This window comes from Stegostoma tigrinum, chromosome 41 (genome assembly GCF_030684315.1).
Source record: "Stegostoma tigrinum isolate sSteTig4 chromosome 41, sSteTig4.hap1, whole genome shotgun sequence".
Taxonomy (NCBI): Eukaryota; Metazoa; Chordata; class Chondrichthyes; order Orectolobiformes; family Stegostomatidae; genus Stegostoma; species Stegostoma tigrinum.
In genome coordinates, this window is record NC_081394.1 from 1,651,028 (window position 1) to 1,674,581 (window position 23,554).

General features: G+C 49.1%; 1 pseudogene; it reads left to right on the forward strand.

The window, feature by feature from the left end:
• The first annotated feature begins 368 nt into the window (after positions 1 to 368).
• On the forward strand, positions 369 to 22,544 carry LOC132206677 (sialic acid-binding Ig-like lectin 8; annotated as a pseudogene).
• Positions 22,545 to 23,554: the final 1,010 nt, after the last annotated feature.

Consider the following 23,554-nt stretch of genomic DNA (forward strand, 5'->3'; position numbering starts at 1 on the left):
AATAGAGGGAGAAGTGTGGGATTGGGTGACCGGTGGGAGAGATTCTGAAGTGGTTGCAGGTTGGGGGATATTCTGATTGGTTTGTGGGAAGGGTGGACATGGAATTAGGGTGGACGTGGAGGGATTTTGAAGCTGGTGAAGTCAATAATAAGGCCATTTGACTTTAATCTTCCAAGGTGAAATATCAGGTGTTGTTGGAAGTTAAGACCGCTTATCATCTCATAGAGAGTCAAAGTGGTCAGTGAGGACATTGTCTAAAAGTAGTTCTGATCTCTCAAGACCTGTTGGACAAAAGGTGGGGTCTCATTAACTCCTTTCTCTTTCAGAGATTGAGCAGGAGATGCTGATGAAATATCTGGGGACTGGGAATGATTGGGAAATTTTACTTCCTGCTGTCACTTCTCCAAGGTAATGTCATTGTCAGCACGGACAGGTTTATGGTTAATAGTGTTTGTAAAAGTTCATTCTTATTGAGTTCTGATTGGGAACCAAAACTCCAGTGAGTTAATATATACGCGCACACCACTTACCACTGACCAATTATGCTCTGTTCATTGATAGACAATGGGACTGGGTTGATAAAAGTAAAATCCAGCTCCTTTGATTATAATCTCCCTAATCATGCAGCCCTAACCAATCTCCCTAATCTTGCAGCCCTAACTCCAAAGCCGTAATCACCCCCAGCCCCTTTAGCCCTCCCATTCTCTCGAAACTGCTCCAGTCCCAATAGATCTTCCCACCTTCTCCAGCACCTACTCGCTTCCCTATTTCTGTAACCTCCTCCAGCCACTATACCTCTCCCTATCTCTATAACCTCCTCCAGCTCCATCAATCCTCCCTATCTCTGTAACCTCGTCCAGCCCTTATACCCCTCCCTAACTTTTCCAACCCTTCTGCTCTCTATAATATTCTCCAGGTCCTAAAATACCCATCCACCGCGATCTCAGTAATCTTGCTCAATTGCCTGAGATCTCTGTGCTCCTCCATTTCCAGCCTCCTGCTGATCCCCTGATTCCCATTGCTCCCCCATGAGTGCCTGTGCTATTAGCTCATGGGGCCAGAAGCTCTGGAATTTCTTTCCTTGAAACCTGAACATTCACATCAGGTTCAAACTGGGGAAGCTGAGTTAGGTTCAGTGTGAGCTCAGTATGACAGCAGCTCAACAGAGTTCATAACAGAAAGTGAGTCCAGCCCTCTCACTTCCTGCCCCACCTCACCATCTCAGCAACTTTGATGAACTGAAATAACTGAAAGATAAAGAGAAGATAAAATATGTAAAGGTGTCACTTTTACAGAATTTGTCTGTTTGCTGCTCATTTACTGTGAAGCTAAACCTCATAAAGTCATAGAAATGACCGGGTAGAGAAGGCCATCCGGCCCATTGTGCTGACTGTGCTATCCTATTGGTCATCAGCTCCCACTCTGCAAGTATTTCTCTGATTCTCCTTTTGAAAGTTCCTGTTGAACCTGCTCCCACTGCCAGATCGCAACAACTCACTCTTGTCAAAAAAACAAATTCTCTTCCACTCAAATCTCTACCTCTCTGATTCTTTTCCTAATTCTCTGTGATTGATCCTCCTGCCCCTAGAATCAGTATATGCTAATTGACTCAATGGAAAGAACTTGGTGATTGTGAACTCCTCAATTAAATCTCCTCTCAGTCCTTCCTTCTCCATCAAGTACAATCACAGCTTCTCCAATCTCTCACATTCAGTGAAGTCCCTCATCCCTGGAAATACTTTCTCATCAATCTTTTCAATGACCTCTCGAAACCATTGCTCTCTCTAAACCCTTCACATTTTGGCTAAAATGCGGTACCCAAAGCTGGATACAATACTCCAGAGGGGGCTGCACGAGTGTTTTTGAAAGATCACAATGATTCCTTTGACCTAACCTTCTACTTTCTGGCCTTCAAATTGGAGCTGTATTTGAACAGGAAACATTTTCCAGGGTATGGGGGAGAGACGGAAGGATTGGACTATCTAGACAGGCATTTCAAAGAGCCAGCACAGAGAAGTTAGGTTGAATGGCCTCCTCTGGTGCTGTACAATTCAATTATTTAATTTCCTTATCATTAACTTCTGCTGTAATGATGCAAATTGCAGAGGACGTGTTCCTCATCAGCTTTAAAGAGTGGGTTTTGCTTCAAACTTTAACCACACAGGCTGTGAAACCACGTGTGAAAGTCATGGACTCAACCCAGAGGCTCCTCTGACACATGCAGAGCTCAGGCTAGAGACACTTTGCTCAAGTGTTTCACAGTGTCTGCTGGAGTATGGTCAAGGCTGATGCGTAGGGACCAGTCAGTCTCCAATGCTTCATTTCACTCAACATGAAAGGTTTTGGATCAGAAAACAGCCTTTTGATGATGAGGTTCCAGAGAGATGTCTTAAACAATGAGGATTCATAAAGATTCCGCAAGTATTGAGAATCCAAAGAGACTCTTTAGACAATGAGGATCCATAGACGTCCCTTAAGTGGTGAGGATGCAAAAAGGTTCCTTTGACAATGAGGAAAAATAGAGATCCCTCAGGCGGTGAGGACTCAAAGAAGTTCCTTTGACAATGAGAATCCAAAGAGATCCCTCAGGCAATGAGGATGCAAAGTACACCAGTTAGTTTCATCAGATGAGCCATTCAGTTGGCTCGAAGAACGAATGGGAAGATGTGTCTAATTAGTGACTCATGATGGTGAGAATGGTGTGAGTTCTGAGGACTTCTTGTATATTGTCCTGCCTTGTAAATCAGCACGGAATTTTGCTCCATTGATCCATCTTGTAAACATTGTGTTAGGTGCAATATTGGCTATATTGAACAGGGTCCTAGGGACCATGAGCCAGTGTAAAATGAACTGGCCCATTCCTGTGTCGAAGAGTATTTTCCATGTTTGACATTTTGGGTCATGATCTTCTTCAGACCCTTTTCTGAAGAAGGATCCCGAACCAAAAAGTCAAACTTGGCTGCTCCTCTCATGCTGCTTGGCCTGCTGTGTTCATCCATCTTCACACTGCGTTATCTCAGATTCTCCGGCATCAGCAGTTCCTACTATCTAAGTATTTTCCATGTGCTAGGTTGACAAAGGGATTTGTTGTGTGATGAATTGTTGTCCCTTTATGATACATCCACAAATGGTGGGGAGAAGGGATGAAGACAGGAAGGCATCAGATTGATGGTCTTGTGACTATGAGTCTGCCCAACATGCAGGTGAACCAAAATAATCCAGGAAAGACATATTTGAAGGATGGCTACATATATTGATTACAAACAGAAGTGAAGAATAGGTCTGGCAGACAATTAAAGCTGTTCCTGTTTTTAAAATAGGAGACTGCATTCATCCAGTGAACTGTGGACCAGTGAGATTAGGATTTGGGACGGGAGGGAAGATAATTGAATCTTCACTGAGATCACTAACAACAGTGTAAAATATTCCCAAGAACAATGAGCTCAGATCACCAAAGGGAAGATTATGCTGGACAAACCTTAGTTAGTTAGTTGAAGCAGTGTGATGAAGAACAATCGTTGTGCAATGGAGGAGTTATAATTGGGTAATCAGTCATTGAACATTGACTTTTGAAAAGAGTTAGTGTGGACAACCTTCTTGGAGAGATGCAGACTGTGTGGTGTTGAAGGTGTTCCCACGGTCCTCTCAAACAGAATCCTGGGACAGAGGGCCAGCGATAATGTTTCACATAAATGTCAGAGGGAGATCGGGTGTCTCAGGGAAGGTAATGGTCATTCTGGCAGGAGAGGTCGTAGGGGAGGGAGGTCCTCTCAGTGTAACCCTGATGAGTTCCAGCGTTAAATCCTGATTTTTCTCTCCCCAGTGAGATTGGCACAAGAGTGGAAAGTCAACACTGCACATGAGGTGACAGTACAGAAAGGTTCCTGTGTACAGATTCCATGTCATTGCACTTATCCTATGGATCTGGCAAAACAACCATGAGTCAGAATCTGGTTTAATAGTGGGAAACAGGACCCACTGTTGATCGCCTTTCACTCTCAGGATCACAGTCAACAGTTACCACGGTTCTGCAATCGAACCTGGCTGTCTGGAGACCTGAAAGATGGAAACTGTTCCCTGATGATAAACAACATGACACAGGAAGATACAGGACCTTATTTTTTCAAAGTAGAATTTGACGGAAAGAATAAATACAGCTACTTTCCTACAACCCAGCTTCATGTTTCTGGTAAGTGTTGTGTTATAATTATTCAACAGTTTATATCCAACACTCAATGATAAATAATGCAAACAGATTAATACAAAACACAGCTTATTATGACAGTGTCTGATTATCAATAACTTGGTGAAAGCTTCCAATTCAGTCCTAGATCAATCCTGAACATTGACTTTGATATGCAAGATCAAATGTATTGACTGTATTCAAAATTATTGAATTTTCCATTCCCACCGATCTCTCTAATCCTGTTTAAAGGTCTTACACACAGATATTTGAAAGGCGTGTATTTCATGCAGCCATTAAATCACACAGTCACACAGCACAGAAACAGACCTTTGGTCCAACCAGCCCATACCGAACATAAACCCAAACTAAACCAGTCCCACATACCTGCACTTGGCCCGTGTCTCTCCAAACATTTCTTATTCATGTACTTACCCAAACATTTTTTCAATGTCATAACTGTACCCACTTCCACCACTTCTTCTGAAAGTTCACGCCACCATGAATCACTCTCTGTGTGAAAATATTGTGCCTCATGTCTTTTTAAAATCATTCTCCACTCACCTTCAAAATATGCAGCGCTGACCCTCTGACAGTGCGGCCCTCCCTCAGAGCTGACACTCCGACAGTGCGGCCCTCCCTCAGAGCTGATACTCCAACAGTGCGACGCTCCCCCAGCACTGACCCTCCAACAGTGCGGCGCCCCCTCAGCGCTGACCCTCCGACAGTGTCCCCTCCCTCATTAGTGACCCTCTGACATTGCAACATGGCCTCAGTATTGACACATTAACAGTGCAGCAATTGTTCAGTGCTGACCCTCTGGCAGTGCGGCACTCCCTCAATACTCACCAATGGCCTCTGCAACCCAACATAACGTCCCAACTCCTAAACGCAAAGGTCTGAGCAACGACTAAATGTCTTTTTAACCACCTCATCTATACGTAATGCGACCTCCAAAGAATTGTGTACCTGAACACCAAAGTCTCTCAGGTCTACAATAATACCCAAGGCCCTATGTTTAATTGTACTAGTCCTGTCAAAATACCAGAATTTACCAAAATACAACACCACCATCAATATAACTAGGTGTAGAGCTGGATGAACACAGCAGGCCAAGCAGCATCATAGGAGCAGGAAAGTTGAGGTTTCGGGCCTAGACCCTTCTTCAGAAAATGAAGGGTCTAGGCCCAAAATGTCAGCTTTCCTGCTCTCATGATGCTGCTTGGCCTGCTGTGTTCATCCAGCTCCACACCTTATTAATGTGGATTGTCCAGCATCTGCTGTTCCTATTATATCTCACCTCCATCAGTGTTATCAGTTTATCCACTCTCATCTATCCTGCTAATCTTGTTTAAAGGCCTTACAAAGAGATAAAAGTGAGACATGCATTTCTAAAGCACCTTTCACCATCACAGGATATTCAAATCAGCTTAACAGTCAACGAAGTAATTCTTCAAATGGAGTTGTTGCTTTTGTGAAGGACTCACAATAGCCAAAAAGTGCGCAGCAAGCTCCCAAAAGCAAAATTCTGATCAAAACTCTGCTCATAGGTTTCATTGTTCTAGCTGAGATACTTAAAACTAGTTGCTGTCCTATGGCAGGCAGGATTTAATTGGAATTTGGCAGATTTTTGGAAAAAGTGAGGAGCCAGCTCTCCATGGGTTCTGAGGTGCTCCCCCACCTTCACCCAGTATTGTCTAGTGAGTGTTGAAGTAGAAGTGTGTTAAACTCAGTGACAGATACCTCACCATGTCAGAAAAGTGGAAAGTCTTTGTTGATCATTGTACTCAGTTCTAATATCATCCTGCTTAAGAGCCTTCTCTGTTGGGATTGTGATTTCTATTTGGACTGAATGTTATACTTACTAAAAAGGATCCATTTTCTGTGTGTCAAATTTCACAGATAAACCCATGATACTCCCTGTGGAAAATATTGCAAACAAGAGTGTGGGCCTAAACTGCACCTTCAGCACAATGTGCAATGGAACAGCCCCTGCCTTAACCTGGGACACTCCCAGTGCCATACCTGGATCAGTCTCAAACACTGTAACTCAGCACAGTGTCACTCTGACCTACACTTCTGTTCTGACTCTCACACCATCACTCAGACACCGGGGTCTAACTCTCACCTGCAGAGTGAGTTATCCACCTGTTCAACGACAGCAGACCTTTGTACTGACAGTGCAATGTAAGTATCCTCTGAAAGTGCATCACTCACTTCATACTGACCCTCTAACATTTCAGCATGCCCTCATAACAAATGCTTTGACAGTGCAGCATTCCATCAGCACTGACCATCCAATAGTGTTGACACTCCCTCAATACCGACCCACTGACAGTGCAGCATTCCATCAGGACTGATCCTCCAAAAGTGCGGCACTCCCTCAGCACTGAGACTCCGACAGTGCAACACTCCATCAATGCTGATTCTCCAGCAGTGCGGCATTCCCTCAGTGCAGACTTTCCAACAGTGCACCACTCCCTCAGCACTCACCCTCTGACACTGCGGTATTGCCTCAGTACTGACCAGTGCGGCACTCACCCTCCGAAATTGCAGCAATCCATCAGCACTCACCCCCCGACAACACGACACTCCATCAGGACTGACCATCCAAAAGTGCTGCACTCCCCCAGTACTGACCCTCTGATGGTGCGGCATTTCCTCTGACTGTATGGCACTCCCTCAGCGCTGATCCTCCAACAATGTGGTGCTCCCTCAGCACTGATCCTCCAACAGTGCGGCACTCCCTCAGCACTGACTGTCCGACAGTGCGGCACCCCCTCAGCACTGACCCTCCGACAGTGCAGCACTCCCTCAGCACTGACCTTCCGACAGGGTGGCACTCACTCCGTTCTGACATGCTGAGAGTGCAGCACTGACCTTCCGACAGTGCAGCACTCGCTCAGCACTGACCCACTAACAGTGTAGTGCTCCCTCAGCACTGACCTTCCAACAGGGTGACCCTCGCTCAGCAATGACAATCTGGCACTCTTAAGGGCACTGGTCCTACAACATTGGTGTCTTTTCAGGGTGTTTGTATGACACAGCTTACATTGATCACACATCTATTACAATCCAGTACTTCATAGTCAGTGCACAGTACCTGATCGTCACTTATTTTCAGACGAACCACGGAATTTTTCAATTACCTCGCCTGCTGTGATTAAAGATTCATCGATCAATATAATTGAGGGGAATGCTGCAGTGATAATCTGCTGTGCCATGAGCTTCCCAGAGTCTAACCTGGCGTGGAAACATCTTAATGTCACAATGAACAGAACATATTCTAACAATGAACTGTGGTTGGTTCTCCCTCATGTTACATACAGGAAGACTGGAGACTATCAGTGTATAGCAGAGAATAAACATGGAGCAGAGGAGGGCTACATAAACTTCAATGTGCAAAGTGAATGTACATAGACTTCATTAGCAAGTTTTGAGAAGATTTGTAGCTCAGGTTGAGGTCCTGGATGTGAGTTTGCTCGCTGAGCTGGAAGGTTAGTTTTCAAACGTTTCGTCACTTTTTTTTTATTTGAAAAAAATATACTTTATTCGTAAGATGTACAAAAAATAAAACATATTTATACACCTACCCAGTCATGCAAGCCGCTCCGGGTTACCCAGGGGGTACATACACCAACTAAAGGAAAAAAAACAAAGAAGAAAAAAAAAACAAAGCAAAGAAAATACCCCGGCAGTCGTCACCCCGCACAGTCCCAGTTGGCCCCATGACCAGTTGGGGAAGGTGCCAGCTGGGCCCAGTTACCAGACAGGGCCCTTTTTACTATTCTGGACGAGGGGTTTCATACGGTGGTCTTTCCCCACTGCGCCTTGGCGGCGGCTGCCCCAAGCTTTAGCGCGTCCCTCAGCAAGGTCCTGGAGCTTGGAGTGCGTCAGTCTGCAACACTCGGTCAGGGTCAGTTCTTTCAGCTGGCAGACCAGCAAGTTGCGGGCAGACCAAAGAGCGTCTTTCACCGCATTGATGGTCCTCCAGGCGCAGTTGATGTTGGTCTCAGTGTGCGTCTCGGGAAACAGCCCGTAGAGCACGGAGTCCCACGTCACGGAGCTGCTCAGGACGAACCTCGACAAATACCACTGCATCCCCCTCCAGACCTCCTGCGCATAGGCACACTCCAGAAGGAGGTGATCGAAAGTCTCGTCCCCCCCGCAGCTGCCTCGAGGGCAGCGTGCGGTGGCGCAGAGATTCTGGGCATGCAGAAAGGATCTCACTGGCAGAGCCCCTCTCACTGCCAGCCAAGCAATGTCCTTGTGCTTGTTTGAAAGTTCTGGCGATGAGGCATTCTGCCAAACGACTTTGGCAGTCTGCGTGGGGAACCACACGACGGGATCCACCCTCTCGTTTTCCCAAAGGGTCTCAAAAATACTACGTGCTGACCACTGCCTGACGGCCTTGTGGTCAAAGGTGTTTCCCTTCAAAAATTTCTCCACGAAGGACAGGTGGTACGGGACGGTCCAACTACTCGGAGCATTCCGCGGCAACGAGGCCAGGCCCATCCTTCGCAACACCGGGGACAGGTAGAACCTCAGTAAGTAGTGACACTTGGTGTTTGCGTACTGAGGATCTACGCACAGCTTGATGCAGCCGCACACAAAGGTAGCCGTCAGGGCGAGGGTGGCGTTCGGTACACCCTTCCCTCATTTTCCAGGTCTTTGTACATGGTGTCCCTGCGGACCCGGTCCATCCTCGACCCCCAAATGAAGTGGAAGATGGCCCGGGTGACGGCAGCGGCGCAGGTCCAGGGAATAGGACAGGCCTGCGCCACATACAACAGTACCGAAAGGCCCTCGCACCTGACAACCAGATATTTACCTGCGATGGAGAGAGAGACCGGAGCGTCCACCTGCCCAGCTTCTGCTTCAATTTGGTGATACGCTCCTCTCAAGTCTTAGTGCACGCCCCAGCTCCACCGAACCAAACACCCAGCACCTTCAGGTAGTCTGTCCTGACGGTGAAGGGGATGAAGGAGCGGTCGTCCCAGTTCCCGAAGAACATGGCCTCGCTCTTACTCCTACTGACTTTGGCACCCGAGGCCGGTTCAAACTGGCCGCAGATGTCCAACAGCCTGCTCACCGACCGACGATCGGTGCAGAAGACGGCCACATCGTCCATGTACAGGGAGGTCTTGACCTGGAGGCCTCCGCTGCCTGGGATAGTCACGCCCTTCAGGCTCACGTCCTTCCTGATGGATGCGACGAAGGGCTCCACACAGCACACGAACAAGGCAGGAGAGAGCGGGCAGCCCTGCCTGACTCCAGATCTGACGGGAAAACTGTCCGATTCCCACCCGTTGATCGAGACTGCGTTAACGATGTTGGCATAGAGCAGCCGGATCCAATTGCGGATGCCCTCCCCGAACCCCAATTTGGAGAGGACGTCCCTCATGTAAGCATGAGAGACCCTGTTGAAGGCCTTCTCTTGGTCCAGGCTGACGAGGCAGGTGTCCACCCGCCTGACCTGTACGTAGGTGATCGTATCCCTGATGAGCGCGAGGCTCTCAGCGATCTTCCTGCCCGGCACAGCACAGGTTTGGTCAGGGTGAATCACCGACTCCAGGACAGACCTGACCCGGTTGGCTATGACCTTGGCCAGGATTTTGTAGTCCACGTTCAATAGTGAAATGAGACGCCAATTCTTAATTTCTTCCCTCTCCCCCTTCCTCTTGTAAATGAGGGTGATGATGCCCTTCCTCATGGACTTGTACATTTTCCCTGCCCAAGGCGCACTATCGTACACCTCCAGCAGGTCCTGGCCGACCAGTTCCCACAGAGCAGAATACAGCTCGACTGGTAAGCCGTCGCTTCCGGGAGTCTTATTTCTCTCCAAGGACTTGAGGGCTCTGGTCAGCTCGTCCAGGGATATCGGCCAGTCCAGCCACTCCCTCGTGCCGTCATCTAAGACCTCCATGATAGACGACAGGAACGACTCGGAGGCCGTGCTGTCCGTGGGCTTCGTGTCGTACAGTCCAGCATAGAAGGATCTGCTTATCCTCAAAATGTCGGGCCAAGACGACGTCACCGAGCCGTCGTCCTCCTTCAACCGGCTAAGCCCAGAGCTCTCTTTGTGCACCTTCTGAAAGAAGAAACGTGAGCACATCTCATCCTGCACCAGCGAGTGGACCCTGGACCAGAAGATTATCCTGGAGGCCTCCGCGGCGAAGAGCGAGGCTTGCTGGCCCCTCACCTCACGGAGGTCCTCCGTGACATCGACCCCCATCAACTGCAGAAGGAGCATGTTCTGCACCCTTTTCTGGAGTCACAACAGCTTTCCCCGCCTCTCTCTCGCCTTCCGAACACCCTTGAGGACAAAGAACCTCTTGATGTTCTCCTTCACCGTCTCCCACCAGTCGCCCAGAGACTCAAAGAGGGGTTTCACAGTTCTCCAAATGGCGTACTCCCTCTTAAGCTCCTCGACGTTCTCTGGGGTCAACAGAGTCGTGTTGAGCTTCCACGTCCCCTTGCCGGCCGGCTGATCGTCCTGTAAGTGACAGTCGGCCAGCAGGAGGCAGTGGTCAGAGAAGAACATCGGCTCGACGCCGGTGGACCTGACCGAGAACGCCCGTGACACAAACAGGAAGTCTATCCTTGAGCGAATAGACTCATCTGGCCGTGACCAGGTGTAACTCCGCTGCGCTCTGTCTGCAGGGGTGCTGAAGACATCGAGCGGCTTGGCGTCCTTCACCGTGCCCATCAGGAATCTGGACGTGACGTCCAGTTGACTCCCCCCACCCGCTGTCCCCGCGCCGGATCTTCCATCTGCATTGATGGTGAAGTTGAAGTCTCCGCCTAGGATGACCGGCCTGGACGTAGCCAGCAGGGGTGGAAGCCGCTGCAGGACGGCCAACCGCTCACTCCGTACCACTGGGGCGTACACGTTGATCAGCCTCAGGGGAGCGTTCCTGTAGGTGACGTCAGCCACTAGGAGGCGCCCCCCCACCACCTCCTGAACTTGAGAGATGGTGAAGTTGTGCCCCCGCAGCAGAATAGCCAGGCCCGAGGAGCGACAGTCGTTACCCCCCGACCAGATTGAAGGCCCACAGGTCCAGGCGCCGGACCATTTCCCGTACCTGCCGAGGTGCGGTATCCCGCACTCCTGCAGAAACAGGAGGTCCGCCTTGATGGTGGTCAGGTAGGCCAACGTGGACACACATCTCGCGGTTGGCTTGACCCTGCGCACATTAATGCTCGCAACTCGTACCCCCATTGTGGGCAGTGACCGCAGTACCCTCCCCAAGTCCAAGGTCCAGCCCCTCCATCTGTCCCTTCATGCCCATTGCCCGGGCTAACTGCTGGACGCTCTCTGGGCTCTGGAAACCGACCGTGCTGCCTTCTGGGTGGCATCCCCCCGTCGGGGGTAAGGAGTGCGGAGAGTCCGGCTCTGGGTCAGGCTGGGGATGCATTGTTTCCTCCTTCCCGCTTGGAAGTTCCGGGGGGGCCTCCAGTGCCACAGCGGCACGTGACTGGGTGTCGGAGGGAGCCTCAGGACGCCTCCCATCACCTGGAAGCGTGGTGCTGCTTTCCTTGTCCCTTGAGATCTTTAACTTCTGCTTCGGGCGGGCCCTCTCCGAATCCCCCTCGTCAGAGGAGCTCTTATAGCCCCCTTGTAGCTGCCTCTTCCTGCCTGATGGTTGCGGTTCCTGGGCCCGCCGACGCACCTTCCTCCTCGTTTTCCAGACCGTCGTCCACTCCCCTGGGTCGCCTGTCGCCGCCTCCATCGACTCCGGGTTGTCGGGGGGGGACCGGAGCCTGCAGAGGCGCTTTGCTGGCCTCGGGACCGTCCTGCAGGCCTGGGCCCTCCTGCACGACCTGGCCCTCCTGCACATTAGTAGAGTCCTTGCTGGGCCCTGGTGCCTTCCTCTCCTCCGGGGGGGCTGGCCCCGCATTGCTCTTTCCGGCGACCTGGGCGTAGGAGGTCCCCCACTGCGGGCATGCCCTATAGAGGTGGCCCGCTTCCCCGCAAAGGTTGCAGCTTCTCTCTCGTGGGCAATCCTTTGCAAGGTGTCCCTCCTCCCTGCAGTTCCTGCAGATGGTGGCTTTGCAGTCGGCCGCCACGTGACCTGACCTACCACAGGCATGGCAGACTTTAGGTTGCCCTGTGTAGGTCAGGTAGCCCTTGCTCCCGCCGATCGCGAAGCTGGACGGTGGGTGTACGACGTTCCCGTCCGCGCCCATCCTCAGCGTCACCTTGACCTGCCTCTTACTGGTCCAGATGCCAAAGGGGTCCATGATATCAGTTAGGCCCCCTTCCACCTTCACGTACCTTCCAAGGAAGGTCAGGACATCAACTGCTGGCACATGTGGGTTGTACATGTGTACAGTCACCATACGGCTCCTCTGCGCTGGCATCACAAACAGCGGGACAGCGGTCAATACAGAGAGGGGGCCCTCACCTCCTTTCTCCTTGAAAACCTCCAGGAAGCGCTCGCAAAGCTTGGCACTCCGGAAGGTCACATCGTAAAAACCTCCTCCGGGGAAATCCTGCAGGCAGTAAATGTCCGCAGCAGCAAACCCACAACAGTCCAACAGGACCCTCTTCACGAAGAAGGTGCGGTCCACAGGTGCACCTTCATCCACCTTCTTTACGGAAACACGGATGGTGTTCCGGACCCCCTGACCTGGGGCACGAGCACTCGCCACAGCCATCATTGCAGGTTGGCTGCTCCCCTGAACCAGCGTTAGGCCGAAGCCAGCATTAAGATCCACTGGTTGCAAGGGTGTACAGCCAACCCGATGTCCTCCTTTCACCTCCAAGACGGCACTCTCCTCCTCTCGGTCCACAAGAGAGTGGTTCTTTATTGTGTTCGAGATGTAAGCTGGTTCACTGAGCTGTAAGGTTTGTTCCCAGACGTTTCGTCACCATTCTAGGTAACGTCAACAGTGAGCCTCCGACGAAGCGCTGGTGTTATGTCCCGCTTTCTATTTATCTGGTTAGGTTTCCTTGGGTGGGTGATGTCATTTCCTGCGTTGGTGATGTCATTTCCTGTTCTTTTTCTCAGGGGATGGTAGATTGGCTCCAAATCAATGTGTGTGTTGATGGAGTTCCAGTTGCAATGCCATGCTTCTAGGAATTCTCGTGCGTGTCTCTGTTTGGCTTGTCCTAGGATGGATGTGTTGTCTCAATCAAAGTGGTGTCCTTCCTCATCTGTATGTAAGGATACGAGTGATAGTGGGTCATGTCGTTTTGTGGCTGGTTGATGTTCATGTATCCTGGTCGCTAGCTTTCTGCCAGTTTGTCCAATGTAGTGTTTGTCACAGTTCTTGCAAGGTATTTTATAGATGATGTTTGTTTTATTTGTTGTCTGTATAGGGTCTTTTAAGTTCATTAGCTGCTGTTTTAGTGTGTTAGTGGGTTTGTGGGCCACCCTGATGCCAAGAGGTCCGAGTAGTCTGGCAGTCATTTCGGAAATGTCTTTGATGTAGGGGAGAGTGGTTATGGTTTCTGAGCCTGTTTTGTCTATTGTTTGTGTTTATTGCTGAGGAACCGCAACCATCAGGTGGGAAGAGGCAGCTACAGGGGGGCTATAAGAGCTCCTCTGACGAGGGAGATTCGGAGAGGGCCCGCCCAAAGCAGAAGCTAAAGATCTCAAGGGAGAAGGAAAGCAGCACCCGGCTTCCAGGTGACAGGAGGCGTCCTGAGGGTCCCTCCGACACCCTGGAGGGCCCCCTGGAACTTTCAGGCAGGAAGGAGGAAACAGCGCGTCCCCAGCCTGACCCAGAGTCGGACTCTCCTGCCTCCGTACCCCCGACGGGGGGATGCCACCCAGAAGGCAGCACAGATGGTTTCCTGAGCCCGGAGAGTGTCCAGCAGTTAGCCCGGGCATTGGGCATGGAGGGGCTGGGCCTTGGACTTGGGGAGGGTACTGCGGTCACTGCCCACAATGGGGGTACGAGTTGCGAGCATTAATGTGCGCAGCGTCAAGTCCCCCACATGATGTGTATCCACGTTGGCCTACCTGACCACCATCAAGGCGGACCTCCTGTTTCTGCAGGAGTGCGGGATACCGCACCTCGGCAGGTACGGGAAATGGTCCGGCGCCTGGACCTGTGGGCCTTCGATCTGGTCGGGGGGTAACGACTGTCGCTCCTCGGGCCTGGCTATTCTGCTGCGGAGGCGCAACTTCACCATCTCTCAAGTTCAGGAGGTGGTGGGGGGGCGCCTCCTAGTGGCTGACATCACCTACAGGAATGCTCCCCTGAGGCTGATCAACGTGTACGCCCCAGCGGTACGGAGTGAGCGGTTGGCCGTCCTGCAGCGGCTTCCACCCCTGCTGGCTACGTCCAGGCCGGTCATCCTAGGCGGAGACTTCAACTGCATCATCGATGCAGATGGAAGATCCGGCGTGGGGACAGCGGGTGGGGGGAGTCAACTGGACGTCACGTCCAGATTCCTGATGGGCACGGTGAAGGACGCCAAGCTGCTCGACGCCTACGTACAGGACAGGCGGGTGGACACCTGCCTCGTCAGCCTGGACCAAGAGAAGGCCTTCGACAGGGTCTCTCATGCTTACATGAGGGACGTCCTCTCCAAATTGGGGTTCGGGCAGGGCATCCGCAATTGGATCCGGCTGCTCTACACCAACATCATTCGTGCAGTCTCGGGAGGGAATCGGACAGTTTTCCTGTTAGATCTGGAGTCAGGCAGGGCTGCCCGCTCTCTCCTGCCTTGTTCGTGTGCTGTGTGGAGCCCTTTGCCGCATCCATCAGGAAGGACGTGAGCCTGAAGGGCGTGACTATCCCAGGCAGCAGAGGCCTTCAGGTCAAGACCTCCCTGTACATGGACGACGACGCCGTCTTCTGCACCGATCGTCAGTCGGTGAGTCGGCTGTTGGACATCTGCGGCCAGTTTGAACTGGCCTCGGGTGCCAAAGTCAATAGGGGTAAGAGCGAGGCCATGTTCTTCGGGAACTGGGACGACCGCTCCTTCATCCCCTTCACCGTCAGGACAGACTACCTGAAGGTGCAGGGTGTTTGGTTTGGTGGAGCTGGGGCATGCACTAAGACTTGAGAGGAGCGTATCACCAAACTGAAGCAGAAGCTGGGCAGGTGGACGCTCCGGTCCCTCTCCATCGCGGGTAAGAACCTGGTTGTCAGGTGCGAGGGGCTTTCGGTACTGTTGTATGTTGCGCAGGCCTGGCCTATTCCCTGGACCTGCGCCGCTGCGGTCACCTGGGCTATCTTCCACTTCATTTGGGGGTTGAGGATGGACCGGGTCCGCGGGGACACCATGTACAAAGACCTGGCAAATGGGGGAAAGGGCATACCGAACGCCACCCTCGCCCTGATGGCTACCTTTGTGTGCGGCTGCATCAAGCTGTGCGTAGATTCTCAGTCCGCAAACACCAAGTGTCACTACTTACTGAGGTTCTACCTGTCCCCGGTGTTGCGAAGGATGGGCCTGGCCTCATTGCCGCGGAACGCTCCGAGTAGTTGGACCGTTCCGTACCACCTGTCCTTCGTGGAGAAATTTTTGAAAGGAAACACCTTTGAGCAGTGGTCAGCACGTAGTGTCCTCGAGACCCTTCGGGAAAAGGAGGGGGTGGATCCCATCGTGTGGTTCCCCATGCAGACTGCCAAAGTCATTTGGCAGAATGCCTCATCGCCAGAACTTTCAAACAAGCACAAGGACATTGCTTGGCTGGCAGTGAGAGGGGCTCTGCCAGTGAGATCCTTTATGCATGCCCGGAATCTCTGCGCCACCGCACGCTGCCCTCGAGGTGGCTGCGGGGGGGACGAGACTGTCGATCACCTCCTTCTGGAGTGTGCCTATGCGCAGGAGGTCTGGAGGGGGATGCGGTGGTATTTGTCGAGGTTCGTCCCGAGCAGCTCCGTGATGCGGGACTCCGTGCTCTACGGGCTGTTTCCCGGGACGCACACTGAGACCAACATCAACTGCGCCTGGAGGACCATCAATGCGGTGAAAGACGCTCTTTGGTGTGCCCACAACTTGCTGGTCTGCCAGCTGAGAGAACTGACCCCGACCGAGTGTTGCAGACTGGCGCACTCCAAGGTCCAGGACTACGTGCTGTGGGACGCGCTAAAGCTTGGGGCAGCCGCTGCCAAGGCGCGATGGGGAAAGACCACGGTATGAAACCCCTTGTCCAGAATAGTAAAAAGGGCCCTGTCTGGTAACTGGGCCCAGCTGGCGCCTTCCCCAACTGGCCATGGGGCCAACTGGGACTGTGCGGGGTGACGACTGCCAGGGTATTTCCTTTGTTTCGTTTTTTTTCTTCTTTGTTTGTTTTTTTGCCTTTAGTTGGTGTACGTATCCCCTGGGTAACCCGGAGCGGCTTGCATGACTGGGTAGGTGTATAAATATGTTTTATTTTTTGTACATCTTATGAATAAAGTATATTTTTTCAAATAAAAAAAGTGACGAAACGTCTGAAAACTAACCTTCCAGCTCAGCGAGCAAACACATGCACAGACTTCATTGTGTCCATAACTATGTCAACGTTGATAACTATGAGAGTCTGTTGGATTTATAAAGGTATTTTGCATCGACTGTGTTAGTAACTTTCGTGTGCAGTTGTGTGTGACTTAAGAGACACTGGCAGTGACACTGACACTGACAACGTGGCACATGGGAACAAAGACAGACGGAAATACACAGAATGAGGCATACACAAACACACAGATGCAAAGGAAACACACACACACCCACAGACACAGTCACCCACACACACAAATACACACAGAACACAGAACCACAAATATAATAAACATAGGCACACAAATGGACGAGCATACACGCACACACAGATTGCCTTCACTCTCAGAACCTTGGACATATTCACAGCTTTGTGCGCAATGTGTTCCTGTTCCAGTCCAACTCACCACATTGCTCCGAAGGTTTGAAGTTGCCTAATAAAGCTTTCCTAATGACCAGAGGGAGTCTTTCATTGTCTTATTTTTCCTGGTACAGATTCCAGTAAATGGAAATCAGAATTGCTGGGAGCTGGAATCACTTTGAGTGTTGGACTAATTGGATTCTTCATCTTCAAGTGTATGGAGAAGTAAGTGCTAGGGGTTTGTTTGCAGTTTTTGAACACACTAAATTCAAACATTTCACCTCAGAGTTTCGTAGCATTCTTCGCAACTTCACGATGTGCCAACAGACTTTGCAACGAGCTCAGGCAGGACACTCAGCACCCACAGACACCAGTGTGATGGCAACTGTGCAGGTCAACTATTTTGAGTCATAAGGCTATAGACTTGCTTGCTGAGCCAGTGTGTTTGATCGCAGACGTTTGGTCACCCTACCACGTATCATCATCAGTGTGCCTTCGGTGAAGCTTGGTGTTCTGTCCCGCTTTTATTTATATGCCTCAGTTTGCTGGGGTGTTTGGCATCACTTCCAGTTTGATTTCTCAGTGGTTTGTATATTGGGTCAAGTTCAATGTGCTTGTTAACGGAGTTCTAGTTGAAATGCCAGAATTACAGGAATTCCCTGGTGTGTCTCTGTTCAGCTTGTGCAATTATGGATGTATTGTCCAGTCGAATTCCTGTCCTTCTTTGCTCATTTGTGTTGAGTCCAGTAAGAATTCACCGTGGCTCTTGATGGCTATTTGGTGTTCGTGTATCTTTATTGCCAGTTTTCTTCCAAGTTGGCCTATGTAATGCAGATAGAACATAGAACATAGAACAGTGCAGTACAGTACTGGCTCTTCAGCCCACAATGTTGTACCGAACTTTTCCCCTGAACCTAAGGTCTATCTAACCTCCACCCCTACCTTACACTATCATCCATATGCCTGTCTAATAGCTGCTTAAATGTCCCAAATGAGGCCAACTCCACTACCCTCTCTGGCAACGCATTCCACGCTCCTATCACTCTCTGAGTAAAGAACCTACCTCTGACATCTCCCCTATATCTACCTCCACTCACTTTGAATCTATGCCCCCTCGTATTAGCTACCTCCACTCTAGGAAAATGTCTCTGGCTATCCACTCTGTCTAAACCTCAGAACATTCAGTACACCTCCATTAAGTCACCTCTCATCTTTCATCATCCAAAAGAGAAAAGCCCTAGCTCTCTCAACCTTTCCTTGTAAGATCTACCCTCCATTCCAGGCAACATCCTGGTAAATCTCCTCTGCACCTTTTCTAACGTTTCCACATCTTTCCTGTAATGAGGCGACCAGAACTGGACACGATACTCCCGATGTGGACAAACAAGGCTTTTGTATAGCTGGAACATAACTTCATAGCTCTTGAACTCAATCCCTCTATTAATGTAAGCTAACACACCATACGCCTTCTGGACAACTCCATACACCTGGGTGGCAGCTTTCAGGGAACTGTGGGCATGAACTCCAAGATCTCCACACTGCCAAGAATCTTTCCGTTAACCCTGTATGCTGCTTTCAAGTTTGTCCTTCCAAAATGAATCACCTCATACTTTTCAGGGTTAAACTCCATCTGCCACTTCTTTGCCCAGTTCTGCATCCTATCAATGTCCCTTGGTAACCTGGAACAGCCATCTGCACTATCCACAACTCGACCCATCTTCATATCGTCCATGAACTTACTAATCTGCCTTTCCACATCCAAATCATTTACAACAATCACAAATATAAGAAGACCCAGAACACCATTCGTAACTGAGCACTACGTGGAATAATTTCCGTCCACTACCACTTCTAAGGGTCAGCCAATTCTGAATCCAGTCTACCATATTTCCTCCCATCCCACACTTCCTTACTTTCTGCATGAACCTGCCATGGGGAACTTTATCAAACGACTTACTTAAATCCATGTATATCACATCCACTGCTCAATCTTCATCTACTTGTTTGGTCACCTCTTCAAAGAATTCAGTTAGGTTTGTGAGGCATGGTCTACCCCTCACAAAGGGGTATTTATGAGATACTTAAGGCCTTATACAAAATTACTCCAGCAACCACACCAACATTCATGCATCAGGACATTACTCAAATAGGCCACAGCCCACTGCAGCAATCCGAATTGGACAAACCAGAACAGGAGCACACTTACTGAGTTTTTAAAAGTAATAGATACCAAAAAAAGCACAATCTGCCATTAGCTGCAAAAGATCACAGCAAGAAGACACAATACAACCAGACACCCTACCGTACATCAGGGATATATCAGAGATGACCACAAGACTACTCGGTGTCAGGGTAACTGGAACTCCATTAACAAACATATTGAACTGGACCTGATATACAAATCACTGAGGAACAGAACTGGAAGTGATGCCAACCAGCCAGCGAACCGAGGCATGTAAATAACAAGCAGGACAGAACATCAACGCTTCACCGGAGGCGCACTGACGATGTTACCTGGCAGGGTGACGAAACATCTGCAATCAAACCCACCGGCTCAATGAGCAAGTCTACAACCTTATCCACGACCCAAGCTACAAATCTTCTCAAAAACTTGTTTTGAATCATGTTGAGATCTTGAGGGATTGATCTTGATCTCAGAATGGTGGGGAAATTCATATCCTGCTCCCCTTCCAACAGCGACTGTGGCAGCCTTCACACTCAACCGAGGGGGCACGCGGGGCCTTGGTTTAAGGTTTCATCAGAGAGTGCAGAACTCTCACAGCACTGGCACTGGAAGTATCGGACTGAAATGTCAAGTGCTTTGGACATCCTTTTAAATAAAATGTATCAGGGCTGGGGGAAGGTATGTGGATAATGATGGGTGGATGCAGGTTGGGGGCAGTGGGGATTGGTCATTGGGAAGGGTGGGGTGCATAGGTGGGGACAGAAGTTGGACAGATAGTGTCGGATGAAGGAGGCGGGGATGAGAGGGACATGGGTTGAGATTGGGCGTGGAGAGATTGTGATACTGGTGAATTCTATGCATAGGCCACCAGGCTTTATGCTCCCGAGGCGGAATATGAGGTGTTTCTCCTCCAGTTTGAGGGCAGAAGTGTGGGAAATGCAACAGATGTGTTTAACGGCATTTTTGATCAACAGAGGGGCAAACTGTAGTCCGTGAAGTAGGAGGACATCTGGTATGTCCGGGAGTGGAACGCTCCGTCTTAGGAGCAGATGCAGCACAGGCAGAAGAATTGGTAGTAAAGGATCGCATTCTTGCAGGAGGCTGGTTAAAAGTGTGTGTAGTCAAGGTAGCTATGGGAGTTGGTGGGTTTGACATAAATATCAATATTGAGGCAGTTACTGGATATGGAAATGGAGAGGTCCAAGAAGGCGAGGTAGGTATCAGAGATGGACAAGCACATGGGCGTACATGGAATAGTGTAGGTTAGATGGGCTTGAGATCGGTATGACAGGTCGGCACAACATCGAGGGCCGAAGGGCCTGTACTGTGCTGTAATGTTCTATGTTCTATGTCCAGGGTGAATGTGAGGTAGGGGTGAAAAGTGTTAGTAAAGTTGACGAACTGTTTGAGCCCCTCATGGGAGCATGAGACAGACCCATACAGTCATCAATGTAGTGGAGGAAGAAATGAGGGATGGTGCCAATTTAACATTGGAAAAGGAACTGTTCCACATATTCTACACAGAGGCAGGCATAGCTCAGACCCATTCGGGTGCCCGTTGCCACCCCTTTAGGAAGTGGGAAGAGTTAAAGGTGAAGTTGTTCAGGATATAGACCAGCTCCATTAGGCAGGTGAGGGTGATGGTGAAGGAGGACTGGTTGGGCCTGTGGGAGAAGAAGTGGAGGGTTTTTAGGCCATCTGCATTGGATATACAAGTGTAGAGAGATTGGATGTCCATGGTGAAAATGTGGTGCTGGGGATTAGGGAATTGAAAACCTTAGAGGAGATGGAGGGCTTCAGTAGTGTCCAGAACGTAGGTGGAGAATTCCTGGACTGGGGGAAAAGACCCACACTCTTGTTTCACTCGTTCTCTGCCTCTTTCACTGTCTCATTGACCCTCTACTTTGTTTACTACTGTTCTCTCTCTCAGCTTCTCTTCTGCTTCTTGACGTTATCCTGTGCCTGATATTTTCAAAGCATTCGGAACAACTTCAGTTCCTTTAGAAGAATTCCCTCATCATCTGAAGTAGGCAGTGAATGCACAGTCAATTGATGACTATTCCATTTCACACTTGGGACATTATCACAGTGTCAAAGTGCAAAGGGTTAACACCGGCAAATGTAGATCCACCATTTCAACGATGATGATTTTTCAACTGTTCACGAGTTCCTGTTCTGATTCTAAGTCAAACATCAGCCCTTTCTAATTAAACACACAGATGGAGAGGCACAAAAAGAGGCCATTCAGACCAAGGAAGCAATTTTAGCAATAAATCACCAGGCGAGGAGTCTGACAGATCCTCGGTAAGTAACATTATGAGCACTGCTCACTTCCAATATACAGGAGGAACAACATCCTCTAGTTGTGAGAAATAAAGGCATTAGGGGAAAGAGTCCAGGACAAGGCACAGAGCATTAAAAATAGAGGCTGCTGCATGAGGGTGAAGTCAGGAGTCATTTCACACAAAGGCAGTGGGAACGCAGGAACCTTCCCCCCTAAACATTAGATAATCAAACCCCACACCATTCAGTATCAATAATCAAACCACACACTATTAAGTATTATCAAACCACACACCGTTCAGTATCAATGATCAAACTCCACTCTGTTCAGTATCAGTAATTAATGGATCTATTGTCAGTATAATTTCTATTGGGATCTTTTACGCTGAATATTGATCACTCTGATTGTTACTCCACTCATTTCTGTTTCTATTCCAGAGGAAAGTTGGGGAAATGAAATTGAATCAATCTGTCAGTGCACATCAAGAAGACGATATCTACATAAACTGCAATTTTGATGAGGAGGCTGTGTATGAGAATGTTCAAACTGAGCATGAATGAGACACGTTCAGTGTGGGGTCAACACAGAGAAACCAATTCTTTCTAAATACTAATTTACCTTCTGAAAATCCACAGGAATCACACCTGTTATGAACCAGACCAGATCAGAAGGCCTGCTCAAAATATTTTAAGAAAGTAGATTGGACCCTAACTTTTTCTTATTTTAAAGATATATGTGCAATGCTGTGCTCCAAATGCAACACAACTGGTCAAACTACTCAATGTTAAGCAAAACACAATTCATTTTAATCCTGCAAAAATACAAAACAATATACAAAAGAGAGAAATTTAGAATAGCAACTCTACAGGGAAACCTAACCAAATAATATATACAGTAACTATTAAAAATTATTTGTTCCAATATAGTAACATCCCATAAACACACCCCTTGGCAAATTGGCTAATTCAGACATATATTCTTACATGCAGTTCTCCAAATCATGAGGAAAAACATAGAGAAGATTGGGAGAGCGTAGCAGCCAAGAGACATTCACTGAAGATTCCAATTCTTACCAGGTCCCAGTAGGCTTTGCTTGAAGCTAAAGCTAAAAACAAAAAAAAACGAGTAAGCATAGTCTAAGAGCTGGCCACAACCAGGCTCCTTCCCTTGTTTCAATTTAACAAAAGCTCAAAGCATTGCAAGTTGTTTGCTTTCTTCAAGACAAGTCTGTCTCTCTGCCTTATATCCTCTTCGCAAAGTATAAAACCAGCACCAAATAACCCCTTGAAAGCCACAGCATTGTCATACACCCCTGAGAAATAGTTGGAAACCTTTTCAGATCATGTGCTGGTGTTTCTCGGAGGTGTTCAGTGATCTGGGCAAGATGTTTCTATCTGAGTTTAATTTTACATATCCTTCTTCAATGTAGTCTGCGACAATGAGGGGCATTCTCCTCTCTGTTGTGATTGTAAATGCCTTTTGATCTTGATTAAACTTCTCCCAGGACTGGACGTACTCAATCCTGCGCCTGTTCCCCATCCTTCTAAACGTCCACTGAGTCAAAGGTTCTTTTAAATTCATTCTCCTCCCCCACTCCCTACAGCCCCAAACCAAAACTCTCATCTCTACATAGGTTCTTTCCTATTGCCCCTTCATATCCCCCCCAGAAGAAGAATGGATGGTTGTGCTTCAAGTGGCACTGTCCATGAGGACTTTTTGTGGGTAGCACATCAGATTCCTCTGACAGGAAATATAGAAATATGGACACCGCTAGCATTGATAAACAGGTGTTTTCGCTGGCAGTGTCATCACAGGGATATGATGCAGTTTTTTTTACATCATGCCATGCTTGCCACATTGTGCGTAAACCTCAACACGCACCTTCAATACGCATACCAGTTTTTGCAGAACCATTGAGTCCAGTGTTGCTGGACAGTGTAGAACCACTAACGTAACCAAACCAGAAAGCATAACACCAGTGTATCCTGACTATTATGGTGATGACAACTCATTTCCCAGGGGTCATTCCCTTGAAAACAATTTCAGCTAAAATAGAAATGAATAAATTAACACAAAATTGTTTGCATTATTGACTA